Source organism: Vanellus vanellus (genome assembly GCF_965231255.1).
Source record: "Vanellus vanellus genome assembly, chromosome: 3".
Taxonomy (NCBI): domain Eukaryota; kingdom Metazoa; phylum Chordata; class Aves; order Charadriiformes; family Charadriidae; genus Vanellus; species Vanellus vanellus.
The window spans coordinates 61,483,355-61,505,462 of NC_138907.1; the positions used below are offsets into that span (position 1 = coordinate 61,483,355).

At 43.8% G+C, this 22,108-nt stretch overlaps 1 long non-coding RNA gene across 1 annotated transcript in view; it reads left to right on the plus strand.

Annotated features, from left to right (window-relative positions):
• Window positions 1–5,135: 5,135 nt before the first annotated feature.
• Window positions 5,136–22,108, plus strand: part of LOC309670426 — a 35,849-nt gene continuing 18,876 nt past the window's right edge. The window contains exon 1 of the long non-coding RNA XR_014269007.1: window positions 5,136–5,235. This is a non-coding gene — a long non-coding RNA (uncharacterized lncRNA). The remainder of the gene's footprint in view (window positions 5,236–22,108) is intronic.

A 22,108-nucleotide genomic window follows, 5' to 3' on the forward strand; every position in this document is an offset into this window, starting at 1 on the left:
ATCTACAAGTTTCTAAGAAGAATTTATTTTTATGCATATGACTGGAATTGAAGGCTTGAAATGAAACTCTGGTGTAGGCATTGAAGTCAGTGGGAGGTTTACCTCAATTTCAGCAGTAGCAAGATTTTGCATTTTTTTTTTTTTCCCATGATGATGGAGACTCCTGTCATGACTTCAGGTAAATCGGGTAAATAACTTCAGGTTAATTTTATCTAGAGAAATAAATAGGCTTTGTGACATGATTCATGAGAATTGTAAATGTTTCCGCTCATTTTTGGGACACTGTATGTCAGTTCTAAGGATTCCTCATTACTGAATGATTGTTTTGTCATGTATTTACAGGAGACTTAGCATAACCTAGGGGATTGCCATGCATTATTCCTGAAAAGATTCAAGCAAAAACTGACTCAAATATTTTGTTTTGGAACATTACAAGAGGAAGGTGATCACCTGGAATATTTTCATTTTTGTCACTCCTGCTTTGTGTTTGGTTGCTAGAAAATTTACTTGAAGTGTTGAATTATTCTATGAAATAGGTTGTGGCATTATTATGTATTCTTAAGTTATTATAAAAAAAATTAATTGTATGCCCTGCATTTTTACTTCATTAGAATGTATAGATACACCTCAAGCATTGTATATTGTGGTAAAGCTTGCTGTAACAGGTTATGTTTTTATGGGGCCATAGAGCCAAGAAGCTTTATACTACATTGGCAATTTTTAATTAATAACCCTGTACTTGAATTCAGCCCCAGACATGGGCAGGTTGGCAGAGAAGGGGATCCCTTGCATCCTGTTGGTCACTGGAGAAGTGGAAAACCATGAGCAACAGTGAGGAGGGGAAGAGGGATATGGGGTAATGGCATAGCTGTCACCTGTCTGGGGTGATGCCAGCAGACACGCAGGCCGTGTGGCACAGGCCTTGCTGCTGGAAGGGTGGCTTGGGGGCTGGCATGCAGGTGGCTAGAGGAAGCTAGCCGAGCCTGGGGGCGAGCACCACATTCCTCACACCACTTCCCCACAGGGCCCCTTCCTGATGCCCTTCCCCTCCAAATCCTTTTTCTCTGGTCTGTGTTCCCAGAAGGCGGGTAAGGCTGTGGGGTGGCCAGCTCTGCACCCACAGTGGCATGGGGAAGGCCCGGGGGTCTGTAGCTCCACTCCCTGCTCAGAACCACAGCAGCATCCCTCCAGTGTGTGTGAGTGCAATGAGGAGCAGAGACGGGACAGAGGGAGACTGTGCTGCAGACACTAGAGGGCAGGACAGGCCACAGGAATCTGACTGCGGAGACATGTAGAAAGACACTGATGTCACCTGTTTCACACCCTGCACCAGTGGTACCTGTCTGGACTTCCCTTCTCTGATAAACCCCAAAGGCATCGACCTTTTGCAGAACCTTCTCGTAACATGAGAAGTTAACACGTAGGGTCACCCAACATAGTCCACACTAAGATCATAGAATCATAGAATGGTTTGGGTTGGAAGGGATTTCTAAAGATCATCTAGTCTAATCCCCCTGCCATGGACAGGGACATCTTTCACTAGATCAGGTTGCTCAAAGCCCTGTCCAGCCTGACCCTGAACACTTCCAATGATGGGGCATCCACAACTTCTCTGACCCTCGTGGGTTTCAAGGCTTTCTAATTGCAGCTGCTGAGGGTTTCCATGTCACTGCTCAGCCCTGGGCTGAACCGTTTCAAAAACTTCAGCAGAACTGTTTCAGCCTGTCCTTTGAATGAGATTGGAGGAAAAATACATTTTGCTGCCTATATTCAATCAACTTTTCAGATGATAAGCAACTTGATAAGCAACTCTTAACACATCTGTGTGCTGGACCCAGGATGCAGGCTGCTGGGTGTTTTCTCCCAGAAACATAAGTAACTGGTCACAAAGTTCATTTTGGCATTGAACTGTGTCCAAAGGACTACTTGTATCATGGAGGAGTTGAGCTGGTACCTCTTCTAGTCATGCCTAGGCTGGGTACCTGTCAGTAAAAGCCTCAAACAGTGGTGTGTGTGTGCAGTGAGGGTTACTATCTTTGTATGTTTTTATCAAAAGCAGCTGGTTACCATATGACTGCATCCACATGTTTTCCATATATTGATTTCTCTGCAAAGAGCCAAAGCATTACTCCAACAGCCAGCTCAGCAGTTTAGCTCCATGTTTACTTCAACACCCACTTGAGAAGTGGGAAAGGCATTGAGACTTACTGCCTGGCCCTGATTCGGTTTGGGAATCCTCTTGATAGTGATGGACTGAACTGGACTCTCCACGTTTCTCCATTGCACACTGACAGACTGGCAGCATTTTGTTGAGAGTAAAATTCATGGCTCGTTTGCTGCTGGCAGAAATCATGGGTTTCAAAGACATGCAGAGAGAATGAATAAAAAGAATGCACCTATGAAAGTATTTGCTGTCTGGCTTATATGCATGTGTTAAACATGAACCTCACCTTATCCATCTTTAATGGCTACAGCCTTGGGAATCCACAGAAGCTGTATTACTTTTCACAACAGCAGTATACAGCAACAGCTCTGTGGTCTTCACAAAGCCATGATGATTCCTGCCCTCCTGCAGAAAGCACATTTAGACCAGTAGGACAGCCTTTGTTGTAGCAAAATAACTCACCGCTTTACTGGTACAAACTAGAAGCTAGACATGGCCTCGAGTACATTTCAGTGGTCTAGCTGTGATGCTGTTTTATTGCAGTATTATTCTAGTTATAAACCACCTTATGTTGCCTAACTCCTCCTCCTCAGCCCCCACCACAAACATTTGGCCCTCCCAAATTGCCCAGGCCTTGGTTATTAACATATGATAATATTAGCATACATATATTGTCACTGGCAGTTTAAGTTCATAAACTTGACAGGCAACCGTAGCAGCTGTGGTAGTGGCATATCCCATACTGCTGACTGCCATGGGGTTCATCATTTCTGGCAAAAAGTCTGGCTGAGAGGCTGATGCAATAATGCTTGAAACTGCCCTAGAAAGATTATTTTTATCTATCAGAGTCCTATCTGGATCTTGCAGCCACTGCTGAGATAATATATACTGTTAAAAATGACCTAACAGTGAAATTTGACTCGATAGGAATTATGATTCAATCATGCTTTGGCAACTGGAATTATATCTACTTTAAACATAGCTTTTTTTAAGATGATCATGTCAGAAAGTACTCATACGTATGATGGATTACAGGCTATGTCTAAAAGATTATTTAATGGGCAAATACCAGCAGGCCAACCATTACCATTTTAATTAATGGTAATTAATCAATCAAATACATTTGTTTCAAACAGAGTTATCTACAGTTCCCCAAAACACAGCATGCTGAATCACAGGACCACTGAAAGTTCCAGCTAGGCTGGAAGGGATCTCTGGATCCCTGGTCACCTGGTCCAACCTCCTCTAAAAGCAGGGCCCTAGATTAGGCTGGATTTTGACTGGCTGGGGTCTAGCACTGCTGAAATGGGTTTGGGGTTCCTGGTGGCCTTCAAGCTGAGCAGCTGGGCAGCAATGCCCCTTGCAGGTGTGAAGGCAACCCATGTCCCAGGTTGTGTCAGCAAGAGCATAGGCAACAGACCAATGGATGGCATTTCACCCTATTTGGCATTTGTTGGTCCACACCTGAAGGACTGAGGCCAGCTGTGGCCTTTCCCAGCTCAAGAGAGGCACTGAAAAATTGGAGAGGGTGCCGTAGAGAGCCACAGAGATGGTTAAATGAGGCAAACTTGCCATAGGAAGCAAGACTGAAGGAACTGGGTGTGTTCAGCCTGGAGAAGAGAAGGCTCAACTGGATCTGGTTACGGTTTTCCAGCACTGAAATGGTGGTTATGGAGAAGGTGGAAGCATTGTGGACCAGGGCAATCCCATGCACAAATACAAGCTTGAGAGCAGCCCTGAGGAGGACTTGGGGGTGTTGGTTGATGAGAAGCTCAACATAACCTGGCAATGTGTGCTCGCGGCCCAGAAGGCCAATCACATCCTCCTGGGTTGCATCAAAAGAAGCGTGGCCAGCAGGTCAAGGGAGGTGATTCTACCCCTCTACTCTCATGAGACCCCACCTGGAATATTGTGTCCAGCTCTGGAGCCCCCAATGTAAGAAGGACATGGGCCTGTTGGAGCAGGTCCAGAGGAGGACCACAAAGATGACCAGAAGGCTGAAGCACCTCTCCTATGAAGACAGGCTGAGAGAGCTGGGGTTGTTCAGCCTGGAGAAGAGAAGACTCCGGGGAGAGCTTATAGTAGCTTTCCAGTATCTGAAAGGCGCCTACAAGAAAGATGGAGAGGGACTTTTTACAAGAGCATGTAGTGATAGGACAAGGGGTAATGGCTTCAAACTGGAAGAGGGGAGATTTAGAACAGATATTAGAAATAAATTCTTTACTGTGAGAGTGGCGAGATGCTGAAACAGATTGCCCAGGGAAGTTGTGGATGCCCCATCCCTGGAGGTGTTCAAGGGCAGGTTGGACGGGGCTTTGAGCAACATGGTCTAGTGGGAGGTGTCCCTGCCTATGGCAGGGGGTTGGAACAAAATGATCTTTAAGGTCCCTTCCAACCTAAACCATTGCATGATTCTATGATCTCCACAAGGATGACAGGATAAGAAGAAACAGCCACGAGTTGTTCCAGGGGACGTGCCAGCGCCCTCAGCCTTCCAGGGTGCAAGTCTGCAACAAACCCCCAAGAAGCAGCAGCAAAATCGGTATCTGTTCAGGAAATTCTTAATGCTGTGAGGTGCCTTCCTTGGCAGTCGTTAATTACCACCAGTGCAGGTGAGGGGGTGTTGCCTGGACCCTTACAAGCACGGACAACTCCGTGCGGCCACAGCGGTGGCAATGCCGGCGGTGGGAAAGCCGCGGGCCGAGACACTCACACGTCGTTTTTAACGAGTTTCCCGGCAGCGCCGTGACAGTCCAAACCCGCGGCCGAGCTGCACCCCGTCCGGGCCGCTGCCGCCGCCCTCCCCCCGGCACGGCCCTCCTCAGCGGCCCGCGGCGGCTCCCAGCCACCGCTCCCCCCCTACACGGCCGTCCGGAGGGGCGGGGCGGGGAAGGGACGCGGCCGGCCCGCCCGCCCCTCGGCCCGGCCCTCCTTCGCCCCGCCCGCTGCCGCCAGGCGTCTCTCCGGGGCCGGGCACCGCCGCGGGGACGGGAGGAGCCGGAGCCGCTGCCGCTTCGCTCCCCGGCCCGGCGCTGGGGGAGCGGGCGGCGCCCGCGGAGCTGGGCCATGAGGTGAGGAGGGCTGCGCCGCGCCGGGGGCGGCAGGTGAGCGGGGCGGCGTGCGGTGGGCCGGGCCGGGGGCGCTCCGCCGCCCCGCAGCGCTGCCGGGCTGAGCCGGGGGGCGGCGGCGGCGGAGCGCTGAAGGGAGGCCGGCGGGCGGGCAGCGGGGCGCTGAGGGGCGGGGGCCGGGCGGGCGGGCGGGCGGCAGCGCCGAGTACCGGGACTGGCGGGCCGGGCGGGCCGCCCGCCGCCGCAGGAAAGCGAATTGCGCCACATGTGTCCGCCTTCAGGAGGAGAGTTTTTATTTATTTATTTTCCCCCCTTCTTCCCCTCAACTTTTCCCAAGCCCCAGCCGCTGCGCGGACTTTCCCGCTTGTGCTTCCGCTGAGCCTCGCACCGGAGCCCCGGGCCGGGCTCCCGGGCCCACTCCAGCCCCGCTGGCCCCCGGGAGCAGGAGGGCCTCAGGAGCGGGGGTGTAAGGCCGGGGGCACGTCTTTTCATCGTTCTCTCGTGCTTTTTTTCAGCCCCACAGCACTCACGGGGCTGTCACGGCAGAGCGTGGGGCAGCGGACAGGGTGCCTTCGAAGGGCCGTGGCAGCCCTCTGGCGTGACACTCAGGTCGCGGTCCCGCAGGTTTGTTCCTGCGTGAGGAAACGTCTGTGGGCCCGAACGCGTGCCCGCCGCTCGCAAGTGGGTCGCGATGCCTGCATCGAAATCCCACCCGACAGAAGCAGCCACAGCGGCGGGTTTACATCAGTTTTTCATCTCTCTTCAGCAGGGTGACAGCTTGATCTTGAGTCAAGTCTTCAGCTGTCATTGACTCTTACAGAAGGCACGGCTTTTTTTTTTGTTTTTTACTGTGGGGAAGAGAGATTTACCATATTATATGATTTATTTTTTAAGTACATAACTTTGTTAAATTTTAACTTTCAGTTGTTTTTTATTTCCCCATTAAAAGTTGCATACCATAGCCAAATAACAGTTAGTTTTTCTAGAAAGGTGAATTTGGGGCATCCAAACTCTTCTCTGAGGGCTGTTGCTTTCCCTGTGTGACTTGAGCATAACAAGTATGTGCCTCCTTACAAAGGAGGGCCAGTAAAGCTAAGTGCTTCTGTAGAAGATGTTTAAAGTAGTTGATGAAGAGCACAAAGTAGTAGCTGTCTCTAAAATGTGAATTTAAACATAATCTTCTCTCCTCAGCTGATACTTTTAATTTATAAAGGACTGTATAGGAAAAAATCCAAGCTATGTTTTTGGGTACATGATATATCTACACACGTATTTGTGTGTGGCCACTTCGTCCAACATACAGGATTATTCACATCACCTTGATGTCAAGGGTCTCCATGAATAAATACAAATGGTGCATACATTCTCTTTCCAAGAGGTGGTAAGAAGGATGTGCTTGGCATTATTGCCAGATGAGCAAATCCAGCTCTGACAGAATGAGGAAGGAGGAGGGTCACATCTCAGTATCGCAGTTGTAAAATTAACATCAACATGTGCAACCTGATTCTTGGTTGTTCCAGTGCTTAGCAGAAAATCTGGCTGTTTAAGTCTGAGAGATCTAATCATGCGCAGCAGCACAAAGTGTCAAGTGGTCCTGTCCTGGCTTGGCAACTTCTCCTGCAAGGCCAGAGTGTCTCTCTTTCTTGTGAGGTCTGCCGTACTGCACTGACCTTGCACATGCAGCACCTCTGTTGTGCTCTGACCCTTTGCTGGGGAGAAATAAAGATGCTGTCATTGGGAATTCCCCTTTGTCTGTCCTTTAGGTCCCTGTCATTGGTTTGGAGAAGCAGTGCGCGAAGTACCGCTCCACCTCTGTGTGTAGGAAGCGGCCATACTGTACAACATGAAATGGGGCTGTGCCGGGCAGGTGGCTCTGGATGAAACACGGGTAGTTCTGCTAAACTGGATACAGTGACAGGATCAGTGACAAATTGTATGATTATTATTTGATATAGTGTGTGTTCACTGCTGTGGTGCTGCTAGGTGTGCAGTATATTTTCCACCTTTAGTGTGCACTTACTTGCCCTGCATTGTAAGTCAAAGCAGTCAAAATCTCATTTGCAGACTTAATGGGAGCCGGTATAGATCCCAGAGTGATATAACTGTGTAATAGGCTGATTGCCACTGCGTTTTGAATTGTTGAGTGCTCTCAAGGTGTATGTCTGACATTTAAACAGGATGTAATCGTTCTGATCATGCAGATACTGAGAAATGATAATAGGATTATTTGTGTAAGAAGTGGAAGATGGGATGAGCGGGAATAAAAGCTAGAAATAAGATCAGAAGGACTGTATCCATTTCTCTCTACCTGCGCATCACAGTGAGAACAGTAGTGGGAGGTTTGGAGAGTTGGATACAAGAAAACACATAAACACAACAAAATAAGTAAATATTTCATAAAGGCAGAAGGTGCATTTATATCATGTCGTTAGTTCTCCAAGGTTAACCAGGTTGAAGCCTTAGATTGGTATCTTCAAGTTTATTTAAAATTGCTAATTTTTTAAGATAAAAATGAAGAGTTAAGCCATTTTGAGGGCATTGGTTGCATGTAGACTTTCTTTTAACGTGGACACTTGTTTTGCATTAATTTTGCAGATACGTAAGCCAGGAGGTCACAGATTCATGCTCTCTAACTAAAGACAATAACTCCTACTTCCTTTCAATTCCGTAATCTGCTCTGCAGGGAGAAGCTCCTTGTTGTGAAGCTCTGTGAGCACATGCATTTCTTCTCTCCCTGCCTGCCCTTCTGCCAGGACTCGGTGGAAGGGAAACAGTATAAAATAATTCCCCCCCCAGACCATTCACACACATTTATCCTACAGTGTGTTGCAGGAGCTGGGACCTGAGCTGCTGTCCCTTTCCCTCAAACTCCTAACTACTTGGCTCGTGATTAAAAACCAAAAACATCAACTACCACCCCACCCATAAGTGAATACACACACTGTACTTAAGACAGTGTGTGCTGGTGTTTGATATAAGTTTCATGTGTTTGAGCACTCGACATTACACCTAACTTTATGAACCTAAATAGTCCTCTTCAGTTAGAGCCGTCTGGCTCACAAGATGTTTGCAGAACCAGAACATATTTAAAGTACACGTTGCCAGCTAGTTCCATACTGGCTCACTGAGTTTTTATTTTAAGATGTCCCTGCTTTCAAAGATAAGCATGAAGCGAACGAGACTGCTCCAAATGCCATGGGAACAGCAGTCACACACTTCTACTTAAACACATGCCACCATACAACTGGCCACATCATTTCATTGTCATTAAACCCAGGAGAAACTGTTCTTTTCTTGCATGTGTGGAAAGAAGTAGGAAATCTCTTTAAATGATGCCAAGGATACTGCTATTTTATGATAATTAGCAGGAAATAACAAGAGATAGGACAGAAAGAAGGTCAGTCTACTTGAATTCTGTATGGGAAAATCTTGAAAGTTGATCATAAAATTTAATTCCACACATATTCTGACGGTAGTCAAAGAACTATTTTGCTTCTAGCTTTGCTTTTTTGCTGACTTACCTCTTTCTTCCATGCATTCTTCTGAATATGGGCTATTTGGAATTTGCTGTCAAAACAGTGTTTCATGTTCCAGATGTCTCTGACATGACTATGTAGAAGTGACAGTTCTTTCCAGTGGTCTTTGTCTGTATGCTTCTCATATTTCCTCTCTTTTCTTGTTTTTTTTTCTGCCTGTACTGATTGATCTTCTGTAAAATGGTGAGAGTTGCGGTGCTAAATGAGGATCAAGGATGCCTTCATAAACTAATTCTGTCTTGGAGGACAGAGTTAGATTTGCTTTTATCTTTCTCCTTCCTGCACCTAGAGCACTATTTTAGGAGAAGCTGTTTTACAAAGAAATTGAGATAGCAAAATTTAAGCTTTCCAAATAGCGTTAACTACTCATAATTCCAAGCTGGAATGATGCTACAATAGGGATTGTATCATAAGGCATTGATTTATAGTTCTAATGAATCAGAGAGGTAATTTGATCACATTGATTACCTCCCAGTGTTTTCTCCCATTCAACTTCCATGATTTTTCAAAGGACATCCCTGAACATACTGTTGCTGTATATTCCCTTGATTAAACCACTGAAAAACTGCAGTGGGAATAAAATGCAGAAAAGTGTGTATTTCTGGTCCTTGTGGTGGATCATAAAAGGCTTTAAAGTAAGATCAGTCATGCTGGGTTGGTAGCTCAACATCCTTGTTTGTTGTAATTTTTTCCTCTGGAGAGCCTCAGGTTTCAAGTGTAGAAAGATTTGGTTCTTTGAGTTGCTAATAAATCCTTGAAGATATTAGAAAAATATAAATGAAAACTCTAGTTCTTCTCTGTATCAGTGAAGAGTCTGAAGAAGTAGCTGTGCTGAAGAACCGTGTGCCTTTCATCTTGTTATTCTTAACTTAGTTGTTGCTATTGGACTATAAAAGAAGATGTAGGGGGTATCTCAGGACTATCACCACAGTCTGCTGTGAGTGGCATCTAGTCCTGACTCTGCAACAATTAAGTGCTGGGGAGGGAGACCTCCCACCTGTGGCTGACCCACAGGGGTCAGAAGGTAAGTGCTGACGTTCATCCCAGTCCAACTGCTGGCAGCCAGTCTTCTGTGTAATGTGGATGGATTCGCTGTCCCAACTGTTTTCTTCTGTCTCCTCCTCCCCTGCTCTGAGGGAGGTGGAAATGGGTCTATCCTAGGAGGATGCTTCTTCATTGCCTGGTTTATGTGTATCTTGGGGAGGAGCAGGGGAGTTGTCTCTTTTGTGTGGGGGGATACAATAGGAGAGTGGTCATCTCCTGGATGTCTAGTGTGATAGTACCTTTTTGTCTTACGTGGGGCGGTGGGGCTCCTGACAAGGAAACTTGTGCTTATGGTTAAGGTAGTTCTGCTGGGGGCTGCCCAGACCTGCGTGTTGCACATGGAGCTGTTGCAGTGCTAAGTATCAACTCTGTGCGCTGAGGGGTGTTGCAGATGACCTGCATGACCCAGACATGCTGTGTGGAATGGTCCACCACCTTTATTGGGCAGATGGCACCACACTTCATCTTCACAGCAACACTAACCATGCTGGGGAAAGTTGTGTGCTGCCAGTTTGGGAGCACTAGTCACTGCAGAATGGCAAGATTCATCCGCAGATTAGGAAGTTTGCTGCATTCATCCTGTTGGGAGGCACTGTCACCTTGTCAACCTTCTGATGCCATCACCTCTCAAACAATCGTCTGACAAACTGTAGCAAGAAATGCATTTGCAGCAAACACAGAATCGCAGCTGGTAGAGTGCATAGGGTGGTGCCACCAGTGTGGTCAACTGTGCATTGGGCATGGTCACGGGCATGGTGTAGGTCGGCTAAAGAGTCCTGTATTGTAGAGACACAGAGAGACAGCCACTGTGCCCCTGTGCAGTCCATCTGATACCTAAAGCAGACAAAGACAGGGCACAGCTTTTGCTCCAAGTCTTGTGCCATGGCACAGGTAACAAAGTCAGTGTAGGTGTGCTTTGCTGTTCTTCAGGGCATGTAATAGAATTGCACTTAGGAAGAAGCTAGAGTAGCAGTATCAAACCTGTGCTAGCATATACAGTAGCAAGCAAATGCAGTGCGGTGAGCAATATTATACTTTGCTCCTCCACACAGTCTCTTGTTTCCAGGTTCCTGTTGCTATGAATGGTGTTGAGGCACTCTTGAGGATAAGCAAGGATGTCTTCTGCAAGAGTGTCACGTATGTCTTTCAGAGAGAACTGCAATGGCAAAAGTCTGACATGCTTTTTGCCCATAACCTGTCACAGCAATTTTGTCAGTTTACTTCAGCTAGAATGTTATTTCCATCACTGCAGCTGTATAATGTGGTCAGCAGCGTTGGTTTGTCCCATCCTGCAGAAATAAGTAACGTATATGGCTTTTTTTAAAGATTACAATTAAAAGCGTTGCAAGGCTGAGCAATAAACAAGTCATTTATGAAGCATTAAAGTTCTGTTTTGCCAGTGCCTTGACAGATTGATGCCCAAAGAAGACACCAAGTATCTAATCATTATATTGTCCTGCAATAATAAACAGCGCAAGGACCAGGGAAGCACATGTTAAAGGCATAGATAAGCTAGTTCAAAGTTTATTTTGTCCCCAGAGAGGTGGATGTTCCTTCTTTGTCAGGTGGAATTATCTCCAGAGTCATTACCACAGATGCAGCGTGCAGAGAACCAAGAAGAGTATGAAAGGAAGGGAAGCAGTGATGGTGAACAGGGATCTGGAAGGAGGTGGTAAGTGAAAGGCAAAGGAAAGATAACGAAATACTGGAAAGTATTAGCTAAAGGAAAGTAGTTACTAAAAACATAACTGAGGTTGGATTGAAGAAACAAAAGAGAAACTCTTGGAAGAACAGTGCAAAAAACCCAGAGATCCATTTTGTCAACCTAAGAAGTTCTATTTTAATTCAATTTTTGTTTAGTCTTAGCAACCATCTCAACTTTCCATGCAGAGATGCAACCTTTGTAATGTTCTAGAAGCAAAAAGACTCTATGGATATGGTCCATGATGCCTTCTGGTTTCTGATTTTTTCTTGTCTCTTGGTGGGAGTCATGGCTGACGTGCATGACTGAGTGAGTAAAAGGCATTAAAACCTTTTTAAGCGATTAAGACAAGCTAAGAAGAAGTAACGTAACACTTTTCTGCTTCAACTGCACTTAGGTATCTCAGCAATCACCCATATTAATTAAACAAGTGACTTAATACCTCTCACAGTGAAACAGCAGCAGGTGATTTGCCTGCTGAAATCAGGTGATTTACCTGTTGAAACACTACCTTTTTGTTTTCTCGGGGCTTATCCGAGAAAAGACATGGGCTGCTGGCCAGAATCATAAAATAGTTTGGGTTGGAATGGACCTTTAAAGGTCATCTAGTCCAACCCCCCTGCAATAAGCAGGGACATCTTCAGCTAGATCAGGTTGCTCAGAATGAATCCAAATGCACTATGATAAAACCACTCCTCCCTCTTTTGGTGGAAGAGAAATTTGAAAACTAGCACAAGGTATCCGAGTGGATGCATCATTTGCTTCTTGTAAACCTGGCAGCCAAATACCCCTTCCTCGTTCTGATGGTGCCAAGCACTGGAAAGAGATTGCTCAGTGGTTGGTCCTCGGTGGTAGGTGCCAATGAAAGTAAGAAAAATTGTGTCACAGTTGGAGGGGAGGCTGTTATATCCCAAATGAAGGAGGATGAAAACAACAATTTCAGTGAAGTGTAACACAGCCTGTAGCACTGATTCATCACAAAGGCAGTGAAACTGATACATTTCTGCAAAACGTTTTGGTTTCGGTTAACTCAGCATATTCAGACAAAAGTAAGTTTTACTGGAAATATTTTGACTTGTTCATGACTCACTTGTTTTTACAAATCTAACATTCCTTTTCCCACAAAGCAAGTAAATAAGCAGGCAAAGCAAGCACACGTTTACTATAAAATCTGTGATCTTGAAATTCTGTAGTTCTGAAAAGTATTCTCTGCTTTCCCGTCTGTTGGGGGGTGGGGTGGGGTGTGAAAAGTTTCTTACCACTGTGGTGACACTCACAATGTCCTCGTTTGGAAACCTGTCGCATTGGATTTTTACTTTTGCTTGGAACAAAAGATTACAGAGGCATTTTGGGTCTCTTGGAGGTTGCAGATGGATTGTAATGATATTCTTATCACTAGTTGTGCCCAGAAAGGCTTCTGGACCTTATTACTTCTCGCATAACAGCTGCTAGTGACAAGAATAATTTTCACGCTTGGAAATCATCTTTACATGACCTGTGCTCATTTACATGTCGGTCTTCTCTCTAAAATATTCTTATTGTGAGCGATAGATGGAATCATCTCCCTTTTTAATGCATGAATTTGCTGTACAGATTTTTCACTGAGCCTGCTAAGGTATTTTTGGTTGATAAAAATGTATCCTAGTTTTCAAGCATTTATTAAATGAAATGAAGAGAGGCTACCCTGACCAAAACAGCGAGATCGACAAGGAAGAAAACAATTCAAGGATAAATGGGAGAATAAATTGGTTTTCCCTCTTTAACTTATTCTAAAAGAAAAGAGAAGACTGTAAGTGATTTTTTGCTGCAAGTTGTTCTTAGAATTTCAGTGATTCGTCAACATTGAAGTCTGAATCTCAGAACACTTAAGTCTTTGCAGGCCTCAGCACCCATACAGGCAGATATTTACAAATCTCTTGACCCCTAGCAAAGATGAAATACTGAGTTACAGAGTGTATATGAGGATGTTAGAGGTCATGTAACTGACTTGGTTGAGAAGGGGTTGTGGGTCTCAGTCCTTTAAAAAGAAAGAAAAATAAATTGTCAGATTTTTGCTAACTTTTTCATACCACTTTTATTAGCATTAAAAATACCAACATTTAAAAATAATTTTAAAATAGGACATGACAAAAATGAGTATAGGCTTCTTAAACTAATGGAAAACAGAATATAAAGTAAGGTTATTTTAAATATTTTGTACCCAAATCAATAAAACCGTTCACAAAATAGTTGAAGACAATATAGAACGAGGTCTGTAAAACTATGAGTAGGATATATTACTTTAAAACTTTTTTCTTGTCAAATTCACTTATTTTTTAGACTATGTAAGTCTCTAAATTGTCTTTATGGTCAGGGATTTGCGCTGATTACTTTATTAATCATCTAATTTAGGAAAACCCATGGTCAGGTTATAATTTTAAAAATTAAATTCCAACTTGATAGCAAAAATAGCACCTAAGTAGATACGTGACAAAGGTTGCTATCATACTTCTAATAATATATTTGGGTCCCAGAATCTTAAATTGCATTAAATTGTAATTTTAATTTCATTAATTTTGACAAGGTTGGTCTTCAAAAGTTGAATTCATGGAGTTTACAGGACAACATAAGAGAGCATCTTTGTGGAAAGTGTGACCTGTGCCTTCAGTTTGTCCCAGCAGAGCACCGACTCTTGAATCATCCTGCATCTCCCAATGCGAATCTTGTTAGCAAGTCATCAGTGACCATTTATTAGGAATCTGTTGGGGTTTTATTAACATAGTAGTAGATGCTGGAGACTAGAATGTCATGGTGCAACGAGTAAAGTACACTTCAGTAGTTTGTTGACTGAAACCATCGAAGTATTGGATAGTGGACACTTTTAGATAACCCGAAGTTCTTCCACTTCCAGACCTCACATCCCTTATGAACATCTGAAAGAATATGTTCATGTAGGTTTTATAAATTACTGAAATGACCTTCTGGTAACTTGGGGTGCAAATGTCAAATGTCTGAGTTGGTTGGGGCTATTTTTCATTAACTCACTGAACCATACTGAATGGATGTTTCAAATGTCAAAGTTGGAGTTGAAGAGGTCATGCAACTGGGTGAAGAAATAAGGACAAATGACCTCTCGGTGAACTTTTAATGAAAGGTTAGAGATCACAGGATTTTTTTCTATGTTATGGAAACAAGCTTTTCTATATCAGTATAAGTTTTAAATGAAGAAATGATGTTCTTTGCCTGTGTTGGTAGAGCCCTTGGAGAAGTTAAACAAATTCCAAGACTCTCTGAAAAAATGGCATACAGACAAGTTACTGTAATAAAAATGCTGAACTCCTGAAGTACTAGGTATATTTTTGTATCTGCCTGCGCTTTGCATTCATTAATCCATGGTACACCAAATTTCAAGTTCCTAATTTAGTATTGATATGGGAGTTAATGGTCACTTATTTTTAAGTGTATTTTATCATTCTGCGGAGGTAGTGGCGGAACTCTTCCTTTACCCGTCTCTACAGGGCTCTTCAGCGTTGGCCTTGTTATTCTGGTTTCATAATTCTTTTCACATTCTCCTACGCTGAATAAATAAGCTTGCGTAGATAAGAGCCAGTCTCCTTTAATTTAGTCAAGTTTCCGTTTTGCTGGAGAAAAGGGTAGAACTACATTACTGTTTGGGATGAAGTCTAAACAAGCACAAACACTGTGCATGTAATGCCACGGTTTTTTGGCTTTGTGTTTGAGTAATGTGCAAGAAATGTCACAGGATCCCAAGAAGGTTTGTATACCATACAATTAATGAGAAGGCTTTCAGTCCAGACCTCAGAAAGGCAGGAGTCCAGTTAGAACTCTGTGTTACAAGCTATCAGTATGGGAGAACATGAGGTTCAACTGCTCTTTAGTTGACAGTGGGGAGCAACTTTTTCTCTGTCTTTTATCTGAGAAATAGGTTACTGTGCTGAATATGGGTGATCATCCATTGTACTGAATCTGCATCTGTATCTACATTTATTCAACAATAACCTGTGAACCATGATTTGCGGATTTTTGGAATCGTATGGCTTCATAATCAAAGGAAAAAATAAGGAAACAACTAAGTAATATTTGGGAATACATGTAGCTTTCGTTAATCAAGCATATATGCAGTATTTGGAGGATTTGGGTATTTTTAGAGTCATGCATCGTAGGCATTCTAAGCACTGCTATGAAAATATAACCCCTAAAACTAGCATACCCTTTAAGAAAAGGCAGCAAGAAATCACTCAAGTTACTGTTTAATTCCAACAGAATTAGTCCCTGATGATTTAATGTACGGGCTCCTTTTCAGTAGTTTTAATAATTGCCCCTTGCGGGAGGTGTCCCTGCCTATGGCAGGGGGGTTGGAACTCAGATTCATAGAATCATAGAATGGTTTAGGTTGGAAAGGACCTTGAAGATCACTATGATCTGTACCAGAAAAAGTGGTAGACCGCATTTTTCATGCGGTATCCCACTCCAGCCAGTCCACCTGTGTGAACAGGAGTGAAAGGACCTGGGTGGTTTTGCTGCTGAGTTTGCTGTTGGCAAATCCAGCTGCTGTTGCAGCAAACAAATTGAGGGATGTGACAGGCAGCTGTTATCTGGTACAAGGCTTGTAGCCTTCAATTAAACAAATCAGCTACTGTTGTGTCTCTACCTCGAGTATTAAGTTCTTAGTGAAAACTCTTTGCTTATGCTTTAGTTTGAGTTTTGAGGGTGTATTAGGGTTATCATTGCTTCCTTCAGACTGCTTAAGCAGTTCTTTAAGTCTGAAGCCTTTAGGAGTGGATAAAGAAAATATTTGTAGTGGCCAAGATGCTGTTACCAAACAGTGGGACACACGATGGAAGAGCGTTAATTATGCTTTGATACATAATTTATGTATAGAGACATCCAGCTTTTATGAAGTAGCTAAAGTGGCAAAGCTGCTAAACATGTTGAAATAAACATTAAGATCATATGTTGCGTCTACAATACGTATAAAAATACCAATATTCTCAACATGAAATCCTTTTTCAGGTAAAACTGTCTCAATTTTACTGGTTTCTGAGTAAAATCGTCATTTCACAGCATTAAAATTTAAAGCTGCTGAAGAGCGAGAGCAAGATTCTGAAAGTGAAATTTGACCAAATAATTCGAGAAGTAATATTTACATAATATAGCAGCAACATTACACACTGCATTATATTACTGCAGTAGTACCATAGGATGCATCTGGATGATGATGTAGGTATGTGCAAAGTTTGTGAGCATCTGAGGCTGGGAGGTTTTAGATTACCATAATCTAAGCAAGATGGGTGAGGTAAGGTGTTGGCTTCCAGATGACAAATCTGTTGTTGTGATTTCTTGAAATTTACTGACATTGCTGAAGTACTGGGTAAATGCATATGCCCCTCTCTGGTCACGGGAGAGGCTGCTGCACAGTGCGGGAACTCGACGGTCCCCCTGTCCCCACTGTGGGTTTTGCTCACCTGCCTTTGGACAGCTGGCGGTTGCTACTGAGTTTTATTTGTAGTGAGCTTATGAAAGGAGAGAGTGTTAACGCCAAGGTTTTTGTAAAAGCATTTTTGAAGCCGCAGGAGACTTGTTGACTCTGTGGTAGGCTGCCTGGGGAGGATGCAGGGAAGGGAAGGGAAAACTCCCAGCCACCAGCCTGTCCAGCAGAGAGAAGTGGCAGTGCCCTTCCTGAAATGAGTGTTGGGATGCAGGACTGAAGCTGTGAAAAGAGTTTAGTCAAGGTATTGAGGGAGAACAGGAAAAAGTGCTTTTTCAGGCCTCGTACAAGTGGGTTTGTTGGTTTTTTTTTGTGCCTGTTCAGTCCTAAGCTTCAGAGTAGACCAGAGTCCTCTACACAGGCTCATTGAAATGGAAATGGTTTTGCTGTGGAATGCAAATTATTTTAGGAATGTTCCTGGGTCTTGAGGCTTTTTAAAACTCACACTTTTAAGATACTTTTTTTTTAAGCTTATTTTAACCAATTCTCCTAACAAAACAAGGATCCAGAAAGATGATTGGTGCCTTGACCCTGACCCAGCAAAATATGAAGTGTAGGCTTGTCTTCGCGTGTACAAATAGTTCCCTGCAGTTGTGGAAAGACATGGGAAATGCAGAAATGCTTTGCTGGATCACGATCAAAATGCTGAGTGCTTTGCAAAGCCAAACAACAAGAGCAGCCCTCAGTAAGGCAGGCTGGCATGAGATGCCATTTGGTATCATTCCCTAGGGATTTGTTTCCCTTTTATTACTATCACTTTTTAAAAATACTCTTTAATAGCATTTCTGCTGTTGTCAGGGCACTGGAGGTGGGCAGAGACTTGTACTTGATGCATTGTCTGCCATAGGTCTTTTGCTGACCAAAATAGACCAACATCGAGTGATAGAAGGCTAGGAAAATTTCAGTAAGAGACAGCGCCATATTTTAGAACAGGAAAAACTTGCTTAGAAACAAGAAGTGGGATTTATTGGACTTTTGTGTTTCTGGTATTGAGACACAGGATATAAAATGGATTTGCTTTTAATAAAAATTGTTTTTTTGCTTTAAACTGAAAATAGAGACTTGGATAGCTGCAGTGCATATGTGGACCATATTTGATGATGCTACATGTTGAGGTGATTGTAACCACGTTAGAATATTGATCGGTTGGTGCAGGGAGTGGAAAGGCAGGACTTTATGTATCCAAATTTAACACTCAGTATAGCTTTGGTAAAATAACAGCCAACTGATCCAAAAATAGGATGTCAATAGGTAGTCTTATTACCTGACCTCTTGAAGTCACTTGAAAACTGACAGTGCTCTTGATTGCCTGTACCAAGGCATTTGATCTGTAGAGATGCGTATATAGTTATAAAGTTTCTTTCAGCAGCAAGAGTAGTTTATATATTTGTATAGTATTTGTGTGTGTGTATATACACACTTCAAAACAATTATCATGAAGGTACACAAAATATTTTTTCTCACGTTAGAGAACATATTCTTCAGTGTGTGACTTTTATCTACCCACAGTTTGCCTTATGATTTTGTGCACCGTTCTTTTACATCTGCATAGTCCTTTGTAAAAGAGAGAGATGCTCCATGTATAATTTGGGGTTTTGATTATTTTTCCATTCACCATAAGAGTTACATTTGAAGAACTTCTGCAACATCAGTGAGCCAGATTTCTGGATCAGGGACACAAGTGTATATGTGTTGTATTGCTCAAGTTCTTTGCTTAATCAAGGGAAAGGTGCAGAATCCTGTACATAAAGAAAAACATTATAATGGCAAAGGAGTTATTCTGTTTTATAATTATAATTCCATGATTTGAAAAAAAAATTGTAAAAGTACAAGTATATGCTATTTTATGTGATAAATTATAAAGTGATTTATAATTTCATGTTTTCCTCAGTGAGGGACTCTACATGTGGTAGATGTCCAACAGTGAAATTCTGTGTTTTGTATTTGATGAGTTGTACTTAGCATCTACCAAATCCTGATTGTGGATGCACATGTGGGACTAACACAAACTTCAGAAAATCTACATAGGGTTCTCTGAATGGAGATTTTGGTGGTGCATATTCATTTTTCCCTTTTAGGGAAAATCATTTCTATATCATTATGATTTTCCTTCCTGTTAATGAATTCAGGAGAAGAGAAACTATGTCAGCAGAAATGCAGTGAGCCCAGCATGAGCACTAGCAGTAGCCAAAAGAGAACAAGCAGGGACAGCAGTGGAATGCTAATGCTGTGTAATAGATGCGTTGTCTCCTGAAGGTTTATTTTCTTCTGATGGATGCAACCTGAGGCATAAGGTATGCTGAAATTTAAACCCCAGCAACGAATTTCTGTAACAGGGGAAGAGAGTCCTTCCTGATTTAGTCTCAGTGTAAGTAGGTTAAGTGTGGTTTTCCTGTCACATCTCTGCTTGTGTATTTTAAAGACATTTGTGGCTGTATCACTTACTGTAGATGTCTTGAAAAAAATGCTTTTACTTGCGTTTTGCCTTTACTCAGTGAAAATGTGATAAAAGGTACTTAGATAGCAATGCCATCTATGTGGGACTGTTGTGAATCTGTAAATGGGTTGTCCTGGACCTTTTTCCAAGTATATGAAGTATAGCGGCATCCCCTTTTCAGCTGCACGAGGAAAGTGGACAGATGACTTCACGGCATCAGAAGAGTCTTCCGGTGACTGGTTAACTAATGCGTCTCTTTGGCATGCAACATGAAACCGAGGTGCATTTTTGAGCTGTGTAATGTCAGATCATTAGAAAGAGTATGCCTGTACTGACAATTGTCACTGGGTTTTGACATTGTTTTTGTGTGGAAAGCAATGTAAGGACTTCTGTAATAACGTCTGGGGGCTTGGGGGAGGCCAGATGATGACTGCTTCAGAACAGCCATGTTTCTGCTCACAGTGGATTCATAATTCAAAAGCTGTGATCCAGGTCTTTGTCTCTGCATGGCATGGGTCTCTTCTGCAGACAGCATGTTCTCTTGTCATCTACAGATGGCATCATGGTGCAACCTTAAGGGTATCACCCACAGTGTCATTGTGGCAGCATGAAAGCTTTTCGTGTTGCTGCCACTTATGTCTCTTCTCACATCGGTGCCTGCTTTTCCTCTGGCTTTCTGGAGCATGATGTCAGGGAACGTAGATATACCTCTTCTGGAAGAGAATCAGGTCAGCGGAAGAGCTCCATCACATGAACCCATGTGAGAATGCTGTGGTGTTACATGCAGGACAGCTGGCTAGAACAGCTAGTTGTAGTCTTATGTTGAAGACGTTGCAAAGGTCCCTCACAGAGCAGTTTCCTGGCCTCACTTGCCATGGAATTTGTCGTCTCCGGTGAAGATGAGCTTCAGGGCCAGCGAAGCAAGCGCTGAGTGGTAAAACTGTGTCATCCTCTTAGAAATCTGTAGTGACCTGCAGTGGATACGTGACTTTGGGTGAGAACTGGATTCAGAAACTTAAGCCAGGTATCATAATAGTATTTTCCAGGCACAGGAGGAGTAGAAAGGGGAGCCTTTGCTGCCCCTCTTGCTGCTGCTCAATGCGAACCACTGGTAAGCAAGGTAGTTATCAAGGCTGTTGTTGGCAGCCTTCGTGGATGTCTCGTGTGCATCATGAGCAGCCCCAGAGGTCCTGTGCAGGCTGGTTTCCCTTGCTATGCATTTCCTTCTGCAAGTTACCTTTCCCCTGGTGCAGTGGTGACCCTGATCCTCATGTAGGTCCTCCTCATGGACCAGATGTGGAAACTGGCTGGCTGATTTCAGTACTCCCATGTCCTCTGCATCAGAACAGAAGGGGTAACAGGCATTTGCGTTTCCCACTATGAACCCAGGATGTCCCAGGGCAATCCCACCACCATAATGTGTAGCCATCCCAAGTGAGACATGCCCACATTGTGTCTACTACAGTCACTTCTGAAACGCAAAATGCATAGGCTGTAAATTTGTGGCAATGGTGGAACAAGTAAGAAAAACAAAGCCTAAAATCCTGGCTACTACAAAATGTACTCTGCAAAATGTCCTTCTCCTTGATAGGCAGTGCAGAACCCATCCTCACTTAATCTAACCAGCGCATAACCACTTTTTACCACCACAAAGCATTGAACTTTTCATCATGCAATGTGCCTGTAATCACTGTTTTGCTATTTGTAGACAGTTAACCATCTATTATGCTTAACCCATCAAGTTCTATTCAACCTAAATGTGTAAGCTGATTTCCTGATACCTGAAAGCCTGTAAGAATCTCATAAGGCTTTGCCTCAAATTTTCAGGGCTGCAGTTTTAATATATGGGAAACATCCCCCACTCTGCTCCTCCTCCTCTTCTGCCCATTCACTGATGAGAAAGAATAGTATTTAAGAGCAGCCACAAACAGTTTATTTTGGCTATGCAGACAGCACAGCAAATTTGGCCAGTATACCTGCAACACTTCATATAAAGGTCAATGTGGTTTACAAGGAGTACAACCACAGAAAATTGGCCAATGGGACTGTTAAACTGAGGCCAGCGTGGCCACTTGCCAACCACCTAAGTTTAGATTGACAAGTGACCGATGTGGCCAGAAACCACCAGGCACTGTGCCTGGTTGGCACAGAGTAAGTCGCTACCCTGACTCTGCATGTGTTGCAGCCCCCTTGGCTGGGGGGCAATACACTGCACAAGAAGTGCCCTCGTGCACCAGAGGGTTGACCTTGGAGCAGGAGAGGGATTTATGGTGGTGGTTTTCTGCAGCTAGGAGGACAGGCAGTTCCTGGGTCCATGTTGAGGGTAACTGGGGAAGAGCTGGCATGGCTTATGAAGGAACTTGTAGTTCTGCTTACACTCCCTTGCCTCTGCAAATACATCTTGCTGTGCTTATCCTCACCCTATCAGAGATAACGTCCTGACTTATAGAGGAAGAGCAGTTCCTTGTGTTGGTGCACCTGCTGCTCTGTTGTTCTGCAGTGACTGAGATGTCCTCATGGAGGTGTTCCCTCTTGGTCTGCAGTTTCTGTGTCCTCCCCAAGGGCTGGACTTGGGCACTGTGTGGTTGCTGCTGCTAATGCTGCCTCATCAGAAGACTGTACAGGAAAAAAAAAAAGAGAAAGTTTCCCAGGATTTGATGGCCTGTGGA